At 42.5% G+C, this 12,808-nt stretch overlaps 1 protein-coding gene and 1 pseudogene across 1 annotated transcript in view; both read right to left on the bottom strand.

Annotated features, from left to right (window-relative positions):
* ATP11C (ATPase phospholipid transporting 11C) overlaps positions 1–12,808 on the bottom strand; it is a 183,926-nt gene that overhangs the window by 153,448 nt on the left and 17,670 nt on the right. The window lies entirely within an intron of this gene.
* On the bottom strand, positions 1,830–2,402 carry LOC132007465 (large ribosomal subunit protein uL11-like; annotated as a pseudogene).

The following is a 12,808-nucleotide window of genomic DNA, read 5'->3' as shown; positions in this document are numbered from 1 at the left end:
CAAACATACTGTTCTAACTGATGTGAGATACCAGGAAACTGGGTGTGGGGCGTAAATGAGAACTGCCTGTACCATCTTTGCAAATTTCCTGTAAATCTAAAACTACTCTAAAATAAAAAGTTTACTAACAGAGTTAAAAACAAATTTTGAAAATGAGTACTGGAGGGGTGTCTGGGTGGTTCAGTGGGTTAAGCGCCTGCCTTCGGCTCAGGTCATGATCCCAGGGTCCTGGGATTGAGCCCCACACAGGGCTCTCTGCTCAGGGAGGAGGAGCCTGTTTCTCCCTCAGCCTCTGCTCCCCTGCTTGTGCTCTCTGTCAAATAAAATCTTTTTTAAAAAATGATTCTTGGGCGCCTGGGTGGCTCAGTGGGTTAAGGCTCTGTCTTCGGCTCAGGTCACGAACTCAGGGTCCTGGGATCGAGCCCCACATCAGGCTCTCTGATCAGGAGGGAGCCTGCTTCCCTCTCTCTCTCTGCCTGCCTCTCTGTCTACTTGTGATCTCTCTCTGTCAAATAAATAAATAAAATCTTTAAAAAAAAAAAGAGGGTAAACCTAAATTCTCTTTAGCTCTCCCTTTTTGGTTCTGTCTCAAATTCAGGGAGTTCTCTTAGACCCTATTAGCCAGAACTTACACGAATAAATACATGAGGCAAAGAAAGAAAGAAAAACTAATTCCCAATTTTTTCTATTTGTCTTATGGGATATGTGTTGTTTTCAGTTAAATGAGATAGATCTAATCATAATGAGACATGCTACTCATTATTTCCTCTACTGAGGAGCCAAACTAGAACCCCCAAACTATTAATAATGTACTAAAGGTTCACTTCAGCAAAAAGCTAATTGTTTGCTTTCTGTGTGCCTTTCCTTCTGGAACCATCTTCCTGAGAAGTGCTTTAAGTGTCTGTCAGAAGCCAAGAACGTGAATTTGGGCTGCGTGGGGGAACTAGGGAGTGGGGCTGCTGCAGGCCATGGTCCCAGGTAGCTGACCCTGGATCATCCGACTTCGAGCAAGTGTTATCACTTGCCTCAACTCCTTCTCTGTCATCCTTTGCTCCCTCTGAATCTAGTGATTTCTAGAAACAAACTTTGTTTATGACACATGCTGTATATTATTTGGTTTGAAGAATCGTGTTTCTGTGAAGGAAAGCAATGTTCTTTTTCAAAGCTCTGTTAGTTCTTAAAATATCGGAACTTGCAAAAAGCACACGCAGGGTTGTTATTAGCCCTTGAGATCAATAGCTCAGTCACTGCTATGAGATATTAAACAAGGAGTTAGGAAGACAAGAAAATCTTTAGAGTTGCATCTATTCTGGCAAAAGAAGCATGGTAGAGAGGCACAAACATATTAAAGGCCATTTTAGCAAGTGAGTTCCTGCCAAGCAAACAAATCCTGGGCCACTCTATCTACCTAAGTGTTTTCATAGTGGTTTTTTAGCTAGCCGCCAGTTGAATTCTAGGCATAGCTACAGGCAAACAAAAAGGCTTGGGGGTTGAGGAATGAGAGTGGATGTGGGCAACAGCTGGACACGGCAACATCTGCAAAACACATGAACTGTCCCCAGCACAAATATTCACACAAGCAGGCATTAATTTCACATCCCTTCACTAACCGAATACACTTCACTATTTGAACTGGATTCAAATTTGTCATTTGAAATTTGTCAGTTGCATATACCTGTCTCTGACTGAAGTAAAACTTAAAGGAAGATACCAGATACCACAAAATAACATAGGAGGTTCCACTCATTAAGAAAGATGTTATCTGGAATCTCACATTTTTTCCCCACTGGTTGTCAAATGACCCTTTATTGAAATACGTCCCTTTGTAGTTAACTAGCTGGGCATTCCACTGCACCACTGTTGACGTCATCTATGATGTCATAAGGGTGGCAGCCATCAACATTACAGCCCACAGACTGGGCAGTCCCCAGAATCTCTCTAATGGTTCCAGAAAGTTCTCTGGCTAAAGATCGATGTCACATCTGGCAAGCAATATTGACAATCTCATTAAAAATTATATTTCTACTGTGCTTTATGTTTTTCTGCTTCTTTCTGTCTCTTGGTGGTTCCTTGGGAGCTTTGATAATCAGCGAAGAGGCAGAAGGTACCACTTCAATCTGGGACTGTCTGTTCTGAATGGTCAGTTTCACGGCAATCCTTAGATCCCTCCTATCACCAGTCGCCTTGACAATGTCATCACCAGCCTTTTATGGAGAAAGACCCAGTGAGATGATCTTCAGGGTCAGGGCAGACGTGGCACCGACTTCACCACCGATGCACCTCAGAACCACGACTTGGATCTCTTTGAGGTCGAACTTAGGCTGCATGGCAGAGGTGGCTGGTGTTGGATGAACCTGGTTTCGGGATGACCCAAGGCAGTTATACCTTTGCCTCCTCCTAGCCGAAAGCCAAAAGCTGGAATCTCACATTTAAAAAACAATCTCTTGGGGGCGCCTGACTGGCTCAGTCAGTACAGCATGTGACCCTTGATCTCAGGGTAATGAGTTTGAGCCCCACGTTGGGGGAAGAGTTTACTTTAAAAAAAAAATCTGTTAGGGGCACCCAGGTGACACACTTGGTTAAATGGTGGGCTCTTGGTTTCAGGGCAGGTCATGACCTCAGGGTCGTGAGATAGAGCCCCATGTGCCCTGCGTCCCCCAAATATGGCTCTGCACTCAACAGGGAATCTGTTTGAGATTCTCTGCCCCTCCAGATCATGCTTTCAATCTCAAATAAATAATCTTTTTTAAAAAAATCTCTCAGAATATACTTACTGTGAAGACACTAAACTCCAAAGAGTTTAGTATTGAAAGGAGAAAAAATAGTAGCTTTACAGTGGTGGAACCTGGTAAACATTGCTCTAGACAAGTGATTAAGGTCAACACCAACAGTGATTATGCTGAGGATATGTACTGTTGTTATGGTGTGATGAAAATGGCACTTCACCTCTCCAATCTTCCTCTAAAGCTCAACAGCCCCAGTCTAATCATAAAGAAAACAGTCACATCCTAGTAGACGGACATAGTATATAAAATACCTGACCAGTACTGCTCAAACCTGTCAACATCATCTAAACCAAGGGAAATCTAAGAAAAGGGTCACAGCCACGAGGCGTCACGGTAACTAAAGGAGATGTGGTACCCTGGAGAGTATCCCAGAACAGCAAGATGAGATTAATGGAAAACTGAGGAAATATAAAGTATGGGCTTTAGTTAATAATTTATCCATACTGGTTCATTAACTGTGACAAACTGTACATTACTAGTGTAAGATGTTAGTAATACAGGAAATTGCATGTGGGATATATGAAAACTCTACTATCTAAGCAACGTCTGTAAATCTACAACTATTCTAAAAGTAAAAGTTTTCAAAAATATTTAAAAATCTTTTCTTGGTTATCTCTCCCAACCCCATTCAAATCCTGTGCTTCTAACCAATTACGAAAAAAAGAAACAAAGTCTCTTGGGCACCTGCCGTGTGAGGAAAAAACCCCTGCAATTAACTTCCTACAGGTCCCCTAAGAGTCACCAGGTGGGAAGGGTTTTGTCAAAACAGTGGCTTGGGGTCAAATAAAAAAAAGTCAAAAGCAAAACCAAGGCTGAGTGACCTTTAACAATGCAATCTATCAGCAGTTTGATGGTGTAGCACAGCTCCAGAATCTAAACATAGCCAAGAGTATACACATCCAAACCTTGCTAATACTTCAAAATGCTTTAGATACAAGTCTAGAAACGACAACATCCTACGCGTTAGCAAAAAATACTTTTGACTCTGTATAGTAAACATTAAAACAATTTCAAATTTTTTAAAAGGTTTTATTTGTTTGACAGAGAGAGAGACAGAGAGAGACAGCGACAGAAGGGACACAAGCAGGGGGAGTGGAAGAGGAAGAAGCAAGCTTCCTGCTGAGCAGGGAGCCTGATGCGGGTCTCGATCCCAGAACCCTGAGATCATGACCTGAGCCGAAGGCAGACACTTAAAAACTGAGTCACCCTGATGCCCCTAAAACAATTTCAAAAACAGAGCTCCAACAGGGGAATCCTGGGCATTACCATTTTTATGATCATTTCCCGGATTTGGATGGCATGAGATAAGAGTCAGAGAGGTGAAGCCTGGAAAATAACTTTGTAATTTTTAAAGTCCGGGTTTGGGTTGACTGATCAAGTCAGCCTTGTTTACATTTCAGTGGACCTCCGAAGACATCAACTGATAAAATGGTTGGGGGTGGAGGCAGCTGCACAAAGTAGTTTATGGCCTATTGCTGGACAGAAACAATGTAACTTAATTTCAAAATTGGTTTAAAACAGCACTTCCATTTTTTTTTACGATTTTATTTCTTTATTTGACAGACAGAGGTCACAAGTAGGCAGAGAGGGAGAGAGAGAGGGGGACGCAGGCTCCCCGCCAAGCAGAGACCCTGTGGTGGGGCTCGATCCCAGGATCCCGAGACCACGACCTGAGCCGAAGGCAGAGGCTTTAAACCCACTGAGCCACCCAGGCGCCCCAACAGCACTTCCATTTTGTTAGCCGGCGTCAGTCTTCAGTCACTGTATTTATAGAACACCGGCTCACAAACATGGTTATGCATGAGCATCACCTGGAGGGTTTGCTGAGCCACACGGTGCCATGCACCCCCCCAGAGGCTGTGATGCAGTAGGTCTGAATCAGAGGCCTCACAATTCCATCTCAGACAGCTCCCTGAGCGAGTTGATGCTGGTCTTTTGTCAACAGTCCAACATTAGAAAACCTCTGATCCTAAATCAAATCCAAAACCAAATTTAAATGATATGGGAATTTTCTGCTCTTTTTCTTTAGCAACAAGTATTTTCTGAGCGTTTACTCCAGTGCCCGGAACTACCTGTGACACTGATTCTAGACATAGAGCAGCGAACTGCACACATACCCTCTGAGATCTGGTTCTACAGGGGGATCCAAGTCTCATTCTTTTTTTTTTTTTTAGGTTTTATTGATTTATTTGACAGATAGTGTTATACACTAATAGGCAGAGAAGCAGGCAGAGAGAGAGGAGGAAGCAGGCTCACTGCTGAGCAGAGAGCCCGATGCGGGGTTCTATCCTAGGACCCTGGGATCAGGACTTGAGCCGAAGGCAGAGGCTTTAACCCACTGAGCCACCCAGGCGCCCCACCAAGCCTCATTCTTAATCACAACTGCTGAGAGACCTACTACAGAGAAGTACAAGGGGCTCTGTGACCCTGTGAGACTGGGTGGCGCGACCTCGTAAGGAAAGGCTTCCTTTAGGAAGTGATGCTTGAGCTTAGTTCTGAAGGAAGAATACAAATGGGGTCTTTGGGGAGACGTTTCCACACAGTGCAGGCAGGTCTACGCAGTGCAGGCAGTATGCAGCAGGAGGAGGACAGAACCACGAGGGAAGGCCAGCGTGACTGCGATGCACAAGGGAGGGGTCAGAGGTCAGAGATGCGGCAGAGGCAGGCAGAGCCTGGCAGGCCTGATAAGAAGTTTAAATCTAACCCTAAGCAGGAGGGGAGCCTCGAGGGAACGAGGGAACGTCAGCATGAAAAGGACTTTACTTTTTAAAAAAAAACCAGTCTAGCTGCTTTGCAGAGATGGGTTAAGAGTGGCAAGAGTGGATCCCAAAAATGCTCAGGAGGCATAAGGCTGGAATGGTCAGATGGACTGAGGGAGAGAAGGAAAGAGGCAAGTGAGCTGCGAAGTGACGAGTGCTTTTCCGAACTGACTCGCGTCTTTCTCTGTGCCTAGGAAGACAACTCACAAAAATAAACAGTCGGATGAGAGAACAGATGCTTCACTTTTCCAAGACGGGAAAATTCCTTTTGACAGCGTTCTATATCAAGCTCAAAGTGAACGTCATTGTCTCCTTTCACTATTGTGGAAGCAAAGACTGACAGGGCTACCCCCTTGCATTTAGAAGAGCACTGAGTTTTTACCTTTTTGTATGGCATGTATCACTTTCTGCCTCGTATCTTTGTTTCATAGTCTATGTGGCTTATCCTCTTTCTAAACTGTAAGTTCTCTAACGAAAGATAGTGATTACTAAGATAAGAGATTCCACAATCTATGTACTGAAATCTAGAGATGCTGGAGGAAGGGGATTGGAGAAAAAATAGGAAATCCCTTTCTTTTGTTCCGTTAACCAAATGGGTTCTCCTTTAAAAATGGTGCACAGGGGGACGCCTGGGTGGCTCAGTTGGTTAAGCAGCTGCCTTCGGCTCAGGTCATGATCCCAGCGTCCTGGGATCGAGTCCCACATCGGGCTCCTTGCTCAGCGGGGAGCCTGCTTCTCCCTCTGCCTCTGCCTGCCATTCTGTCTGCCTGTGCTCGCTCTCTCCCCCTCTCTCTCTGATAAATAAATAAAATCTTAAAAAAAAAATGGTGCACAGGAAAAGAACGGAGGCTCATAATGTATTTTACATTGAAATATACTTAAATCAGCGCTGGCATATAATGAGAGAACACAGTGAAGGGTTGTAGAGCATTGCTTTCTGGAAGAACAACTAAACAACCTTGGCGTGACCAAGGGGGGGGGTGGACAAGAAAAATACTTCCATTCTTTTTCGGGTCACCACATCCTTAAAAACAGCACTGACAACAACTGACCAAAATTAATGAGAGTTCCACAGCAGGCTCAGGTCATAAATAATTCTTACTCTTAGGAAAAAAAAAATCACACACACCCCCTCCATGAAAAACCCCCCTAAAACAAGTATGTGCAACTCTTCTGACCTGTCAGAGTGTTGCAAAGGGATCTTCCTGCCTTCCTTCTCAGGGAGCTAAGCTTACATCTTTTGAAGAGTTAAGACAAAATCCTGTAATCCAAAATGGGTGACCAATGCCCTGGTGCGGGTCGTAGCATTATAATCCGTCAATCCAGCATTCGTTGGTTAAGATCCTCTTGCATCACTTGCTGTAAATGAAACTGGCCGAACGGTGCCTTTGCACTAACTACTTTCAGATAAGGTCTAAGATCTAAGCATATTAAAACCAGCCCCGCATTGCGGTAGCAGGCCTTATAACAACTCAGAATGGTTATTTCTTGCTCAGACTTCATTCAGGGCTTTTTCAATGACACCTCCTAGGCGAGGCTTTTCCTTTGTCACCCTCTGACAGAGTGCGACCTCTGCCACCTGATCCTTTCTATTTTTCCCTTCCCTGCTTCATTTTCCCTTCACCACTCATCCCCTGCACACAAGATACTCCTTCATTTATCTTGTTTACTGTCTGTTTCCCTGTCTACCGATTGTCTTCTCCTCCCAAATCTGTTCTTCCATTCTTCCTGAGCTCCTGGGTTTTCAGCTAGAAACTACATTTCGTGTCTCCCTTGCAGCAAGGGTGGACTGCATGAAAAAGACTTCTCCAGGGGCGCCTGGGTGGCTCAGTGGGTTAAGCCTCTGCCTTCAGCTCAGGTCATGATCTCAGGGTCCTGGGATCGAGCCCCACAATGGGCTCTCTGCTCAGCAGGGAGCCTGCTTCCCTCTGTCTCTGCCTACTTGTGATCTCTCTCTCTCTGTCAAATAAATAAATAAAGTCTTAAAAAAAAAAAAAAAAAGACTTCTCCAAAGGGTATATGTGTAATAGTGATGTGAGAAATTTTCATAAAGAAGTTTGCACTGAACCCTCCGTTTCCTTCAACTGCTGAGGAAGGCAAAACTGCCCCATTAGCCTGGGACCCTGAGTGACCACACAGAACAGCTGTCTCTTTGCTCTGGGCTGTTACGCCAGAGAAGCAAACGCCTACCTTTTCTGGCCATTGCATTTTGGAGCTGTTATATCAGTTTACCCTTTGCCCTAACAACACCCTCCTACATTAAAACGTAAGGTCAGGGGCACAGGGCTGGCTCAGTTGGTAGAGCACGCGACTCTTGATCTCGGGGTCGTGAGTTTGAGCCCCACACAGGGGGGGTAGAGATTACATAAAAAATTTTTTTAAAATGTAAGGTCCATGGGGACAGACGTTTTTGTCTTGCTCACCAGTTCATCACGAGCTAGTAGAATAGTGCCTGACACTTAAGAGTACTCAATAAATATTTGTGAATTGTTTATTAAACAGACTTCACTGTCATTACCCCTCCACATCTCCCAGTCACAAACATGGCTTTAAGAAGTCCAGATTACAAGATTCAAACTGCTCCCAAGACAGTGCCCCAGAAGTTCTTACACCTCATTCGCTTCCACGTGCCTACCCCGCCACTGAGTGTGTCCTTTTACCCCACGAGTCTCCTTTCAGTTTCCCCATTTGCCAGGCTCTTGCCCCCCTCGGGGCCTCTGAACAAGCTGGTTCCAGGGTCTACTCCCAGGCCCGTTTGCAAGTAGTCCCTCATTCCTGCAGTTATCTGTTTAAATGTTATCTCCGCAGGCGGAACTTGCTGGCTACTCTTATGAAAAAAAAGACCCTATTTCTGTTTCTATTCATTTTACTCACAACTTATGAAAATGAGCAAGTATAATAGTTGCTGGCTTATTTCTAAACTGTAAATTAGGTTATAAGTGCCAAAAAGACAACGGACCACTTCCGTTTTTACTCACCATTCGGTTCCTGGTGCTTAGCATAGTACTGGGCTGGTCAGAAGTCAATAAAGGGGTAAATGAATGAATGCACTAAAGATGACCAAGTGTGGGGCGCCTGGGTGGCTCAGTGGGTTAAGCCTCTGCCTTCGGCTCAGGTCATGATCCCAGGGTCCTGGGATCGAGCCCCACATTGGGCTCTCTGCTCAGGAAGGAGCCTGCTTCCTCCTCTCTCTCTCTGCCTGCCTCTCTGCCTACTTGTGAACTCTGTCAAATAAATAAATAAAATCTTAAAAAAAAAAAAAAAAAAGATGACCGAGTGTTTGTTTTTAAATATTTTGAGGCAGACATGAGTTAGAGCATATGTAGCTCTCCATAAACGCAGTCTTCAACTGTCCTTGGCTACCAGCCTGACAACAATATAAGGTTCTGTTTATGGAGATATAAACTAATGCACATCCTTGCACACTTTTAAGTGTTAGAAGGAATATCATTCCTCCTTTCCACTATGAGTTTTTAGCTGCTAAAATGCAGGTGGAATTTGAAATGACTCCTATTGGTATGCTTTGGCATTTGGAATTTGAAACGACTCCTATTGGTATGGGGAGTCTGCTTCCCCCTCTGCCTCTCTCTCTCTCTCTCTCACATGAATAAATAAAATCTTTTTAAAAAGGATTCATAATTATAATTCAGTCTGAAAAAGATAATCAACCCAATAAAAATAGTGATATGACAACCCAAGAGCAGCTTTTACCAGGATATCAAACACACACACGCGCAGGCACACACACACACGTAAGTATAACTGGAAAAATCTGAGTTAAGATTGGTGGCTACTATCAATGTCAACACTCTGATTTTGACATTATACTGGTTTTGAAAGATGTTATCTTTGGGAAGAACTGGGTAAAGGGTACACGAGGGCTCTCTATTATTTCTTCCACCTGCACACATAGCTACAATTCTCTCCATACAAATCTCGATTTCGAAATGCCGCTCCAACACAGAAAATCTAGAATGCTGCAGAATTCAATTGGAGACGTTTCCAAAGAAAATAGGAAGGAAGAGGGTGAGGAAGTAAGTGAAAGAGAAGTCAAGGAGGAGTGAACATGAAACGTCACAGTGGGAAAGACGACTACATTACGCCGCACTCTCTGAAAACACAAGCACATATCCTCACAGTCTACTTCAGGTTACAGTGTCAAAGAGTAAAAGGTTTATACAAAACCTAGTTCAAGTCCTTGGATTTTAAAGATCTGAAACATGAGGCTCAGAAAATAATTTGCCAAACTCGAAAACTTTGAGGAAAAAAAGGCAACTAGCACTCCAGTTTTGGCACAGCCAAGAATTACTTCAACAAGATAAATAAAGCACTAACTATAAAGAGACTGAAATTTTAACTACATTAAAATTAAGAACCTGCTTATTAAAAGACAGCAAACAAAATAGTAAAAGGACAAGTCACCAACTGAGACTGTATCTGCAACAAATATAACCAAAAAAGGATTAATGCCCCAATAGAAAAAGGATTCACAGGGGCGCCTGGATGGCTCAGATGGTTGTGTCTATCTTTGGCTCAGGTCATGATGTCCAGGTCCTGGGATCAAGCCCCAAGTCTTGGCTCCCAGCTCAGCAGGGAGTCTGCTTCTCCCTCTGCCTCTCTCTCTCTCTCTCTCTCTCTCACATGAATAAATAAAATCTTTAAAAAAAGATTCATAATTATAATTAAGTCTGAAAAAGATAATCAACCCAAGAAAAATAGTCAAAAGACATAAATAAATACTTCAGAAGGGAAACATAAATGATCCATAAACATTTGCAAAGATGCTTAACTTTATTAGTAATCAGAGAATTGGCAAAAAATAAGAAGTCAGACAATACCAAGTGTCAAAAAGTATGAAGCAACAGGAATTCCCCCATTGCTAATGGGATTGCATATTGGTCAAACCACCTTGGAGAACAATTTGACCTCTTCTTGTACAGCCGCACATTTCAAGACCTGTCGTTAAGTGCGCATGTCTTATATTTACGCCCAAGTGTGTGTGCTTAGATGTATCTGTAGCCTATACATACCATGCACAGACTCACAGGGATAAAACCCATTATTTTATATATATATATATATATATATAATCTCAAAAGACACATATCTTCTGATCATAAGAGGAAAAAAAAACACCTGCAAAGCACCTGAAGGTCCACGGACAGAAGAATGAATAAATTCTGGTACATTTCCAAATCAGTATTACTCTGTAGTGACAATGAATGAACTATAGCTACATAAAACCTTATAAGGAATCATAGAAATATAATACTACATAAGAGAAAAACAGTAACCATCTCTATAAGGCTCAAATTAAGAAAACAAAACAATGTATTATCTAGGTTTGCTATTTCTTAAAGCCAATGGAATGACTCCTAGAAACAGTTGTTACAAAGTAGAAGGGAGACAGGACCATATGGAGGAGAGACAGGGGGGGATGACACAAGAAGGTAACACATAGGTAGGTGGAATTATACTGGGAACGGTCTCATTTTCAAGTTAGGTGGTAGGAATATAGGTATTCATCTTATTATTATGCATACATTTCACGTATATTCTGTAAGCACCAACCATTACATTTTATGAAGATAATTTCTTTAATATGGAAGTGGTGGTGAATGGAGGCACCAGAACAGCAAAGTTTCCGGCCCCATTCCTAAGAAAACTTCCACAAGGCTAGGTGTGTGTATTGGGAACTAAAAGATACAACTAAAAATAATTAATTAATTAATTCATTTTAAGAAAAAGAGAGAGACAACTATTGATGCAACATGAATTTCACGACTACTGAAATTAATTCCAAACATGTACTCTATAAATCCATTAATGTCTTTTGACTGGTTTCATTTGATTTTGATTACATTGCTTTCATTAGTTATCTTTAATATGTCATATGTAATACATCTAAATTTGCACAAGAGTATTTCAATTGCACTGCCTTATATTTCAAAACAGGGATATATATATTCTACTGATACTTTCCATTAATGTCTAGGGTCTAACCTAAATAAACAAATGACTATGACTTTTAAAATGGACTTATAGAACTCCATTTCAGGAAACTGCTCCCCTTCCCTGGCTATTATCCTCTGGTTGAATCAATGACTGTAATAAACACAGCAAGTACCAAATTCTGCTCCACTATACTATTGATTCTAAAATTTACACATAATACATTATATGTTTATAAAAGATAAAAAAATAAAATTTACACATATGGATTGCCTACTTACTGCACCCTACTGTCTCCTAGCAGCTGCTACTCAGCCAATCCAAGGGCTGCCTCCCTATCTACTACCGTGCAGCTAATCGTGTTCATTGAGTACCCACGAGTAAGAGTGTCTTTGGGAAAAAATGTCAGGTGGCCACTAGCAAAAAAAGGCAGGGCTGGTGCTCCCCAGGAAGCCTGCCCATCATATTTTAGCATTACCAAAAATGCTCTCCTCCACTACGGCTGTTGGCGAAAAGTCAATATATTCAGAGTTGAGTTTAATTCTAGAACATAGTACTAACAAAGGCATGGGGCTACATTTGATCCCCAATCATTCAGGGCAGTGTAAAACCAAAAAGTATAACCACTATTAAAAGCCAATGAAGAGCGACGCCTGGGTGGCTCAGTTGGTTGGACGACTGCCTTCAGCTCAGGTCATAATCCTGGAGTCCCGGGATCGAGTCCCGCATTGGGCTCCCAGCTCCATGGGGAGTCTGCTTCTCCCTCTGACCTTCTCCTTGCTCATGCTCTCTCTCACTGTCTCTCTCTCAAATAAATAAAAATAAAATCTTAAAAAAAAAAAAAAGCCAATGAAGAGCATGAACAGCCTAAAATTTGTCATGGTTCCCATTCAAAGTATAGACATTTTAGTCTCCACTCATTAAAGAAACTGAAGTTTAAGGTACAGTCACATGAGCAATCAAGAGACAAAGGCCTGAAGAATAACACTGATAAACAACCCAACAGAAAACAACAACAAAAAAATTCCACTGCTTGACTGTGAAGCTTAAAACATATACTACACAATTATAAAGCTAGGAGAAAACTTAAATATAGATGACCCAAGAGCCCTCACAGTTCACAGAAGAGGAAATGGGAAGACACAGATGACAGAGCTGGGCCCGGAATTCCCTATTTCTGAACTCCCATTCACTGAATAATCTTGGACAAGCCACTTGTCCTCTCTCTGCCCATTTCCTCTGCTGTAAAATGAAGAGGCTGGACAACTGGATGGCCTTTAAGACTTTTTAGTTCTAGGACTCGCTGAGCCT

Source organism: Mustela nigripes, chromosome X (genome assembly GCF_022355385.1).
Source record: "Mustela nigripes isolate SB6536 chromosome X, MUSNIG.SB6536, whole genome shotgun sequence".
NCBI classification, from domain to species: Eukaryota; Metazoa; Chordata; class Mammalia; order Carnivora; family Mustelidae; genus Mustela; species Mustela nigripes.
Note: the sequence above shows the minus strand (reverse complement) of the source record. Positions and strands in the feature narration are given on the sequence as shown.